Here is an 11,686-nt window from a genome sequence, read left to right as displayed (position 1 = left end):
AATACATGAATTTGGCAATGTAGCAGGATACAAAATTAACCCCAAGAAATCTGAGGCATTTCTATACACCAATAGTGAACTTTCAGAAAGAGAGATTAGAAAAACAATCCCATTTACCATCGCACCAAAAAAATTAAGATACCTAGGAATAAACTTAACTAAAGAGGTTAAAGACCTCTACTCAGAAAACTACAGGACATTGAAAAAAGAGATAGAGGAAGACATAAACAGATGGAAGAACATACCATGTTCTTGGATTGGTAGAATCAACATCATTAAAATGTCCATACTACCCAAAGCAATCTATACATTCAACGCACTTCCCATTAAAATACCAATGGCCTTCTTCAAAGATCTAGAACGAACTCTCCAAAAATTCATCTGGAATAAAAAAAGACCCCGAATAGCTGCAACGATCCTGAGAAAGAACAAAGTAGGTGGGATCTCAATACCAGATATCAAGCTGTATTACAAAGCCACTGTTCTCAAAACTGCCTGGTACTGGCACAAGAACAGACATATAGATCAGTGGAATAGAATAGAGAGTCCAGAAATTAGCCCGAACCAATATGCTCAATTAATTTTTGACAAAGGAGGCATGAACATACAATGGAGCCAAGATAGTCTCTTCAATAAATGGTGTTGGGAAAATTGGACAGATATATGCAAGAAAATGAAACTAGACCACCAACTTACACCATACACAAGAATAAACTCAAAATGGATAAAGGACTTAAATGTACGACAGGAAACCATAAAAATTCTAGAAGAATACAAAGGCAACAAAATCTCAGACATATGCCAAAACAATTTCTTCACTGATACAGCTCCTAGGGCAGTTGAAACTAAAGAGAAAATGAACAAATGGGACTACATCAAAATAAAAAGCTTCTGCACAGCAAAAGAAACCATCAACAAAACAACAAGAAAACCCACCTCGTGGGAAAACATATTTGCCAACGTCATATCTGATAAGGGCTTAATCTCCAAAATTTATAGGGAACTCATACAACTTAACAAAAAGAAGATAAACAATCCAATCAAAAAATGGGCAAAGGATCTAAATAGACACCTTTCAAAAGAGGACATTCAGAAAGCCAAGAGACATATGAAAACATGCTCAAAGTCACTAATCAGCCAAGAGATGCAAATCAAAACAACAATGAGGTACCATCTCACACCTGTCAGAATGGCCATCATCAACAAATCAACAAACGACAAGTGCTGGAGAGGATGTGGAGAAAAAGGAACACTTGTGCACTGCTGGTGGGAATGCAGACTGGTGCAGCCACTATGGAAGACAGTATGGAGGTTCCTCAAAAAATTGGAAATGGAACTCCCATTTGACCCTGTGATCCCACTTCTAGGAATATATCCCAAGAAACCAGAAACACCAATCAGAAAGGATATATGCACCCATATATTCATAGCAGCACAATTCACCATAGCTAAGATCTGGAAGCAGCCTAAGTGCCCATCAGTAGATGAATGGATTAGAAAACCGTGGTACATCTACACGATGGAATACTATGCTGCTGTTAAAAAGAAGGAACTCTTACCATTTGCAACAGCATGGATGGAACTGGAGAGCATTATGCTAAGTGAAACAAGCCAGTCAATGAAGGAAAAATACCACATGATCTCACTCTTTCATGGATAATTAAGACCATTACAAACTTTTGAACAATAATAAATACAATGGCAGAGCTGCCTCAAACCGATTGTCGGACTTCAGTGGTAAGGCCAGGGAGGGTTGGGGGACAGGAGGGAGGTGAGTAGGAGATCAACCGAAGGACTTGTATGCATCCATATAGCCATGACTAATGGACATAAGACACTGGGGGGGTAAGGGAGGGCAGGGGCTTGTCAAGGGTGGGGGGGAAAAAGGACACTTATGTAATACCCTTTGTAATACTTTTAGCGAAAAATAAAAAAATAAAAAAAAGAAAGAAAGAGCAAGGGTTTGAACTGGACAGTCTCACTGTAGAGTCTATGCTTTTAACTACTAATATGAACTAGCTTTTAGGTAGGATTTATTGTTTTCTGAGAGAAGGTTATTTTTGGTGTATCCTAGATCATTTTGGAAGTAACACAAGGTATGAAATTAATAAACAATAAGCAACTGACAAAACCCAATAGATCATTCATAACACTGATGCTGTTGAGGACACTATATATTACATCCCTCAGTGCCCCCAATATAGAGTTTTATATGAGAATTTTCCCCCTAAAATGTAGATCTTATGGGAAAAATATTATTTGAATTAAAAGAGATTGTATTAATTAAAGTGGGCTGAAGTAGGTCATTTTAGGAGACCTCATAATATAGTGGAGGAGCATTCATTGGGAGACAGAGACCTGGGTTTGAGTTCCTAAAATCATGTTACACACACTTACCAGCTGAATGGTCTCCAGCAGATAACTGAGTCTCTTTAGACTTCAATTTTCTCTTTGTAAAGTAGGGATAATAATACTAGTCTAAACTAAGTTATAACATTATTGTAAAAATTAAATGGGATAATGTATGCAAAAATATTTTGCAAACTGTAAAGCACTCTACTTATTTTCATTTGCTTAAGTCTTAACAATCAAAATGAAACTGTCTCTTACTTATAAGATGATTTCTTTTAATGAAGAAATCCTTTTTATTCTTTACCAGAAGTTTGTATTGCTTAAAAATATATATAATCCTACTTATCTTTATTTTTTCATTGATTTCAGAGAGGAAGGGAGAGGGAGAGAGACATAGAAACATCAATGAAGGGAGAATCATTGATTAGCTGCCTCCTGCACGCCCCCTTCTGGGAATTGAGCCTGAAACCTGGGCATGTGCCCTTGACCAGAATCAAACCCAGGGCCCTTGAGTCCACAGGCCAACGCTCTATCCACTGAGCCAAACCGGCTAGGGCCCTACTTATCTTTAAAAGGCTTAGATTAAACCCTTCTTTATCAGAACCATGAGTTGTAGTTCCATTTTACACTGGAGGCAAATAGAAGATTATGGCAAGGAAAGGGCAAACATAGCCAGGCTATATGCGACTTATTTTCAATCCTGAAGCTTTAGGCCGCTTTGGTCTTTACTGTAAGGCAAAACTACACCACTTGAAGACTCACTGTCTTTTTTTCCAGCTGTTTCTCAAAATCTTTACCCTGACCCCACCCTAAAATATAAGGATTGAAATAAAGAAAAGAAAGCTACATCTGTTGTTCAATGAAGATCAATATTAAGAGTGAGAGATATTAATTGGAAACAGCATCATTGATTTAGGCCCCCAAGCCACATTAATTGTGTATGCATCTACTGCTGGTCCATAGGGGGAGGGGGTGCAGAATTTAGTTTCTCTAACTAAGTGTCGCCCGGTTTTCCTGCCAGCGTTGTAAGGACATTGCTAAAAGGCACAAAAGCCCACGGAGGTGTCAAACAGCAGGGATGAGAGGCTGAGCTTTCCCTCATCCGTGAAGGAGTCGATTAGAGAACAAAGACAACTCTTAGATTTTAAGATCACCAGTCCAAGTTGTTCCAGAATTCTCATGTGTATTTCAAATTCAATCTTCTTCTTTTTTATTTTTATCCCAGGAAAATGTAATTATGTGGTGGTTTTGTGATTTTAAGGGCACAATTTAAAAAGGCATTTCATTTTTTCTTATATTTTGTAACCATGTGTGCTTTTTTAAAATCCTGTCCCCAAGGGAACTATTCTGCGATTAAACAACAACCAGCATCAGGAAAAGTTTAAGGAGGGCCCTCCAGTGCTTAACCATCATTTCAATCCTTCAGTATTCTGTGCTTTTTCTTTCTTTCTAACAATAATGATTTCTTAAGTGTTCAGGCACCAATAGGGCTAAGAAGGAAGGGAGAATAGGAACAAAGCATATCCTCCTCCGTCAAGAGCGCTTTCATTGTTGGTTAGATTAGGGAGGACTTCAACTTCTTATGTAAAGTACACACTGTAAACTAATCTTTGTTTCTGCAATTTAGATAACATTATTTCAATAGACGTCAGTTTCAGTATTAGCTTTGCTCTTTCTTCTATTGATGTTCTTTTCAGCCAATGATCTATGTGACTGTCATTTGACATAAATTTACCATATCTGAATTATATCTTGTGGGTTTATGCCAGGAGCAAAACATTATTTGTATTTATATCAGTAGGTGAACTTTAAAGGCATATTTGTTGATTTTTTTTTTAACATCAACAAACTAAGTGCAGCAATATTCTTCAGGTTAGTTCATAAAACCTTAACTGAACACATGTGGTGTGTGCAAACTGTCGTTAAAGAAATTAAAATTAATAAATGTTAACTTTGAGCAATAGAATTTACTAGACTCTCATTGTATGTCAATATAGTGTGACCCAATATTTGAGTTGCCACAAAGATAAATTCTATTTCTATTTAAAGAATATGTTGAGAGTAATATATTTTTACATTATGTAGACCAAAATTACTTCATATATTATTTATTTCACCATATATAATAACATGTATAATACTTAAAGCAGAAATCATGCATATTTTTAATAAATATTTATGAAAATTAAACTAAACAAAAACATTGAAAGCAATGAATTAGTGAAAGAAACAGGTTTTATTTGAGATCTCAGCTGGTTAATAAAGCCCAACAAAAAATATTCCTTATTAGTAAAACTAAATATCTACCATAGATTTCAGGAGTGAAGGACTTTGGTTCCCTCTAGGCTTAATTACAAAGACAACAATAACTACAGTGCAATGAATATAAATTCAATTTCAAATATTGAGATTAAAGACTGAGGCTACTAATATTCTTAGGCAGAAGATCTGATGTTAAAAGATGTAAGTGAAACATAAATAAAATGTAAGTGGAGTGTCCCCTGTGTTGTAAAGAATTTACACTTTAGTGTTTAAAATTATATACTGTAATAGTAGTTGCTTATGGTTTCACTGAAACTACTTACATGTATGTGAATCTGAGATAGAGTGTTTGGGAATGCACATAATTCTTTTTTATCCACTATAGTAATACCTGAAATCTATAAACCTGTCATCATAAAATTGAAAAGATCTTTTTAAAATGACCTACTTACAGAATTTAAAATTAGATAATAATTAACAGAGGCATCAGGAGAAGAAATTAGAATCTTTCTACCTGTGTTCTAGATCTCATCTCAGTTTTTCAGAGATCTTGATCCATCCATTATTATTTCTTCCCTCAAATTTTGGACTTAAAAAAACTAAACGGATCAACAAAAATCCCTTCCACATTCTTGTTTTTCTCCATGTCCTCCCCTGGTTTTCATCCATATCTAAATCTTAATGGTCTATACTCTAATTTTCCTCCACCTCTACTTCACTTCTCAAACCCTATCACTTCACAGAAACTTGACTCTAAGGTCAAGGTAACCTCCTACTCGACAAAGTTAATGGATACTGTTAATCCTTAAATTTCTTGACTTCCTGACAGCTATTGAAAGTCTCTCTTTCTAGGTTCCCATGTCACCAATATTCTCCTTGATCATCTTTATCCTCTGTAGCAACCTTTTATTTCTCTGACAATCTTCTCTTCTTATACAATCCATTCTCCCTGGGTAATCTCATTTATATCAGTGACTTCATGTAGCATCCCTATATGCTGATGACTTCCAATTCTGTAATTCCACCCTAACTTCTGTAATTCTGGACTTCAGACTTATAATGCTTTCATAATGATTTCAGGACTTCTTCATGTGGATGATATAGACTTCTCTTGCTGAACTCATCCAAATTCATTGTTTGTTCTCAGCTGCCTTCAAAGCCTTTTTGAATTTTATCCCCAATCTCTATTAATGGCTCACATTATTACAATGTTCTAAACCAGAAAATTGTGAGTGATCCTTGAATCTGTTCTCTCTCTTTCAAATTATTGTTCAGTACATCACTAAAACATTACTAATTCTATCACCAATATAGTCATTTTGTCCAGCACTATTATCAACATCACAGTACATACTATTATTATTTATTGTAAGGAAAATGGCTATCATCGCTGAACTGGTCTGTTACCTCCATCTCTTCATATTCCTATCTATCCCCACAAATTGTTTTTGGTTTTTTTAAAAATGTGGACAGACCACAGTTTCAGGCTCCCCAACCACCAAACCTACGAAAAGACATTCGATCTGTCTACTTGTCACAAAATGCTTTACAATCAATCAGACCCCTGCCTATCTCTCCAGCCTCATGTTTCCATCTCCCCATACTTTCATTCTATTCTTTTACCACTCTAAAAAATTATCCACTGTCTAAATGACCACTGTTAGCTCTGGATTATACCTCTTTCAATGAACAATCCCAAAGAGAAGACCATCCCTCTTTCTCATTCTCCCAGCAAAGTCCTGAGGGAGTTCAGAGTGTCTCTGCTTGAGTCTCTTGACTGATGAACTTTCAAACCCTGTGGCCAAGGGAATGCACTGCTCGTGCCCACCTTTGTTGGGAGAAGTCTGTTCTATCTAAATAAACTTCATGGACTAGCCCCCTCATAATAAAGAAGAGTCCCGTTACCAGAAGTGTGTGTGGTGGGGGGGAGGGATTGGGGAAGAATGGCTGCAGAAGAACTGCTGTAAGAGGAAGGGAGAGGATGGGGAGCTCACGCCCTGTACTTAAGCACCTCCACCGCCACTCCCCCTTTCCATTTGAAGTAAAGGGGCATTCGAGTACAAATAGGGAGCAAATCCAATCTTAATACATTCTTTTCCTTCTGAAAAAATAAACATTTCCACCTAGGAAATATCATAGTGAATGAGATCACATTGCATAATTCTGTCTTTATTTGTAGGTGTTTCCATCTAACTGGGCCATGGTTTGCGTGGAAATGGAGCGCACTTCAGTCAGGTGAACACGTCACATTCAGCTCTGGTCTTCTTTTTTACTTTCTCTTCTCTAACTGTCTGCAGCTCGTATTTAGATTCAGATTCAACAGATATTGTTGAGTAATGATGTACCCTATGCAAAATCTCAAAAGTATGAATGGTGTATTACTGTTGGACCACGAATATCCAGGTGATAGCCCAGCTTCTCAGGCGCCAGGGAAAGAAGTTCTGAGATGTGCTCTGGCAGCTCGGAGGTGCAAAACAGATGTTCATGGTGTTCAGATGAATAAAATATGCTTGTGTTTGAGTTTGTTTGAAAAATTGTTTCTGTGAACAACACACCGCCTGTGTGATTGTCCCTCCTTCTTTCTTGCACCTGTCTTTATGTGCTTTCCATTCTTCTTTATATTTTTCTCCTTCCCCCTTCCCTTTTTCAATTTCATGGAAAAGCAAAATAGCATAGTCTACCTATGATTTTCTTATAATTGTTCAATCTTTCCAGCTGTTTTTTAAACCTTCTTCTGAGCCCTTCTTTTGATGTAAAAAAATTTCTCTAATTCCTCCATATTTTTGCAGAATGACTTGACTGGAATATAACTCAGCATCAAGGACACCTCTTACATGGCATCTTTCTTCAGTGGAAGTAGTTCGGTTTCTCATCTCCCATGAGCAACAGGACCAGGAAGTGTTTCCATACCCTGCACCACCCTTATGTAAGGTCCAGGATACACACTGGTTACAATAACAGGCCCTGGAGCCCGACGGCCTGGGTTGGAATCCTAACTCTGGCGCTTGCTAACTGAGTAGTAACTCCAAGTAAGTTATAACCATGATTTATACATTGATGGTAATGATTCATCCAAACACCCAGACATGCCTGGATTTTTGCAATTTCAATGACTTTTATTTCCACTCATTCTCAGTACTAATCCTGAGTCTTGTCAGACGTGCTCCCTCTCAAATATTTGAAACTCCAGATACCCATATTTTATCTCTCTTTTTTTTTCTTTATTGATCAAGGTATTACATATGTGTCCTTGTCCCCCCATTGTCCTCCTACCCCCCGCTCATGCCCTCACTCCCCTGGTGTCTGTGTCCATTGGTTAGGCTTATATGCATGCATACAAGTCCTTTTGTTGATCTCTCCCCCTTACCACCACCCTCCCCTACCTTCCCTCTGAGGTTTGATGGTCTGATCGATGCTTCTCTGTCTCTGGATCTGTTTTTGTTCATCAGTTTATCTTGTTCATTATATTACACAAATGAGTTAGATCATGTGATATTTACCTTTCTCTGACTGGCTTATTTCGCTTAGCATAATGCTCTCCAGGTCCATCCATGCTGTTGCAAAAGAAGAGTTCCTTCTTTTTTACAGCAGCATAGTATTCCATTGTGTAGATGTACCACAGTTTTCTAATCCACTCATCTGCTGGGCACTTAGGCTGTTTCCAAATCTTAGCTATGGTAAATTGTGCTGCTATGAACTTAGGGGTGCATATATCCTTTCTGATTGGTGTTTCTGGTTTCTTGGGATATATTCCTAGAAGTGGGATCACTGGGTCAAATGGGAGTTCCATTTTTAGTTTTTTCAGTAACCTCCATACTGTTCTCCACAGTGGCTGCACCAGTCTGCATTCCCACCAGCAGTGCACGAGGGTTCCTTTTTCTCCGCATCCTTGCCAGCACTTGTCATTTGTTGATTTGTTGATGATAGCCATTCTGACAGGTGTGAGATGGCACCACATTGTTGTTTTGATTTGCATCTCTCAAATGATTAGTGACTTTGAGCATGTTTTCATATATGTCTCTTGGCCTTCCTTATATCCTCTTTCAAAAAGTGTCTATTTAGGTCCAATGCCCATTATTTGGTAAGGTTGTTTATCTTCCTTTTGTTAAGTTGTATGAGTTCCCTATAAATATTGGAGAGTAAACCCTTATTGGTGATAACATTGGCAAATATGTTCTCCCATGAAGTGGGCTCTCTTGTTTTGTTGATGTTTCTTTTGCTGTGCAGGAGCTTATTATTTTGATGTAGTCCCATTGGTTTTATTTTCTCTTTAGTTTCCATTGCCCTAGGAGCTGTATCGGTGAAGACATTGCTTCGGCATATGTCTGAGATTTTGCTAACTGTGGATTACTCTAATATTTTTATGGTTTCCTGTCTTATGTTTAAGTCCTTTATCCATTTTGAGTTTATTTTTGTGTATGGTGTAAGTTGGTGGTCTAGTTTCATTTTTTTGCATGTATCTGTCCAATTTTCCCAACACCATTTATTGAAGAGACTGTCTTGACTCCATTGTATGTTCTTGCCACCTTTGTCAAATATTAATTGAGTATATTGGTTCGGGTTGATTTCTGGGCTCTCTATTCTATTCCATTGATCTATATGTCTGTTCTTGTGCCAGTGTCAGGCAGTTTTGAGAACAGTGGCTTTGTAATACAGCTTGATATCTGGTATTGAGATCCCACCTACTTTGTTCTTCTTTCTCAGCATTACTGCAGCTATTTGAGTCTTTTCTTATTCCAGATGAATTTTTGGAGAATTCATTCTAGGTCTGTGAAATATGCTGTTGGTATTTTAATGGGGAGTGCATTGAATCTACAGATTGCTTTGGGTAGTATGGACATTTTAATGATGTTGAGTCTACCAATTCATGAACACGGTATGTTCTTCCATCTGTTTATGTCTTCCTCTATCTCTTTTTCAGTGTCCTGTAGTTTTCCAAGTATAGGTCTTTTCATTCCTTAGTTATGTTTATTCCTAGGTATCTTAATATTTTCGGTGTGGTGGTAAATGGGATTGTTTTTTTAATCTCTCTTTCTGTAAATTCACTATTGGTGTATAAAAATGCCATAGATTTCTTGGCATTAATTTTGTATCCTGCTACATTGCCGAATTCATTTATTAAATCTAGTAAATTTTTTGATGGAGTCTTTGGGGTTTTTTATGTACAGTATCATGTCATCTGCAAACAGTGACAGTTTTATGTCTTCTTTTCCAATTTGGATAATTTTATTTCTTCTTGTCGTCTAATTGCTATGGCTAGCACTTCCAATACGATGTCAAACAGGAATGGTGAAAGTGGGCATCCCTGTCTCTTTACTGTTCTTAGGTGAAATGGTTTTAGTTTTTGCCCATTGAGTATGATGTTGGCTATAGGTTTGTCATATAAGGCTATTATTATGTTGAGGTATGATCCCTCTATTCCCATTTTGATGAGGATTTTTATCAAGAAAGAGCATTGGATCTTGTCAAATGTTTTTTCTGTATCAATTGATATGACCATGTGATATTTATCTCTCAATTTTTTTTATGTCATGTATCACGTTTATTGATTTGCAGATATTGTACCATCCTTGCATCCCCGGGATAAATCCTATGATCTTTCTGATGTAATGCTGGATCTGATTTGCTAGAATTTTGTTGAAGATTTTGGCATCTATGTTCATGAGGGATATTGGCCTGTAATTCTCTTTCATTGTGTTGTCTTTATCTGGTTTTGGTATTAGGGTAATGCTGGCTTCATAGAAAGAGCTTGGAAGTGTTCCTTCCTCTTGAATTTTTGTAGTAGTCTGAAGAGGATAGGTTTTAGTTCTTCTTTGAATGTTTGGTAAAACTCCCCTGTCAGGACTCGGGCTTTTGTTTGCTGGAAGCTTTTTGATGACGGCTTCAATTTCCTCCATAGTTATTGGCCTATTGAGATTTTTAGAATCTTCCTGATTGAATTTTGGAAGGTTGTATTTTTCTAGGAATATGTCCATTTCCTCTAGGTTGTCTAGTTTGTTGGAATAGAGTTGTTCAATCCTTTGTATTTCTGCAGGGTCTGTTGTTATTTCGCCTCTTTCATTTCTGATTTTATTTGGGTCCTCTCTCTTTGCTTCTAGCCTGGCTAGAGGTTCATCAATCTTGTGTATCCTTTCAAAGAACCAGATCTTGGTTTCATTGATCTTTTGAATTTTTTTTTTTTGGTCTCTATGTCATTTATTTCTGCTCTGATCTTTATTATCTCCTTCCTTCTGCTCACTCTGGGCTTTTCTTGTTGCTCTCTTTCTAATTCTTTAAGTTGTAGAGTTAGATGATTTATTACCATTTTTTCTTGTTTTTTTTGAGGTAGGCCTGTAGAGCTATGAACTTCCCTCTCAGGACTGCTTTCACTGTGTCCCATAGATTTTAGATTGTTGTGTTTTCATTGTTGTTTGTTGCCATGATGCTTTTTGTTTCTTCTTTGATCTCTTTGGTGACCCAATCATTGTTTGTTAGCATGCTATTTAGCCTCCAATTGTTTGATTTTTTTTCATTGTTTTTATTGTAGTTCATTTCTAATTTTTATGCCATTGTGATCTGAGAAGATGCTTGATATTATTTCAATCTTCTTGAATTTGGAGAGACTTTGCCTGTGACCCAATATGTGGTCTATCTTTGAAAACGTCCCATGTGCACTTGAGAAGAATGTGTATTCCGTGGCTTTGGGGTGAAATGTTCTGAAGATGTCAATTAAGTCCATCTAATCTAGTGAGTCATTTAGGATTGCTGTTTCATTGCTGATTTTTTCTTTAGAGGATTTATCCAGTGATGTCAGTGGGGTATTAAAGTTCCCTACTATGATTGTATTGTTGTTGATCTCTCCCTTGATATCTTCCAGGGGTTTTTTTTTATGTATTTGAGTGCTCCTGCATTGGGTGTATATATGTTTACCAGGGTTATATCCCCTTGTTGTATCAATCCCTTTAGTATTATGAAGTGGCCTTCCTTATCTCTTTTTATGGCCTTCACTTTGAGGTCTATTTTGTCTGATATAAGTATTGCTACCCCAGCTTTTTTTTCATTTCCATTTGCCTGAAAGATATTTTTCCATCCC

Source organism: Myotis yumanensis, unplaced genomic scaffold, assembly GCF_028538775.1.
Source record: "Myotis yumanensis isolate MYYU_CA2020_CCGP unplaced genomic scaffold, mMyoYum1.0.hap1 SCAF_1, whole genome shotgun sequence".
In the NCBI taxonomy this organism is placed as follows: Eukaryota; Metazoa; Chordata; class Mammalia; order Chiroptera; family Vespertilionidae; genus Myotis; species Myotis yumanensis.
The sequence above is the reverse complement of the archived record's forward strand: the minus strand, read 5'-3'. Positions refer to the sequence as shown.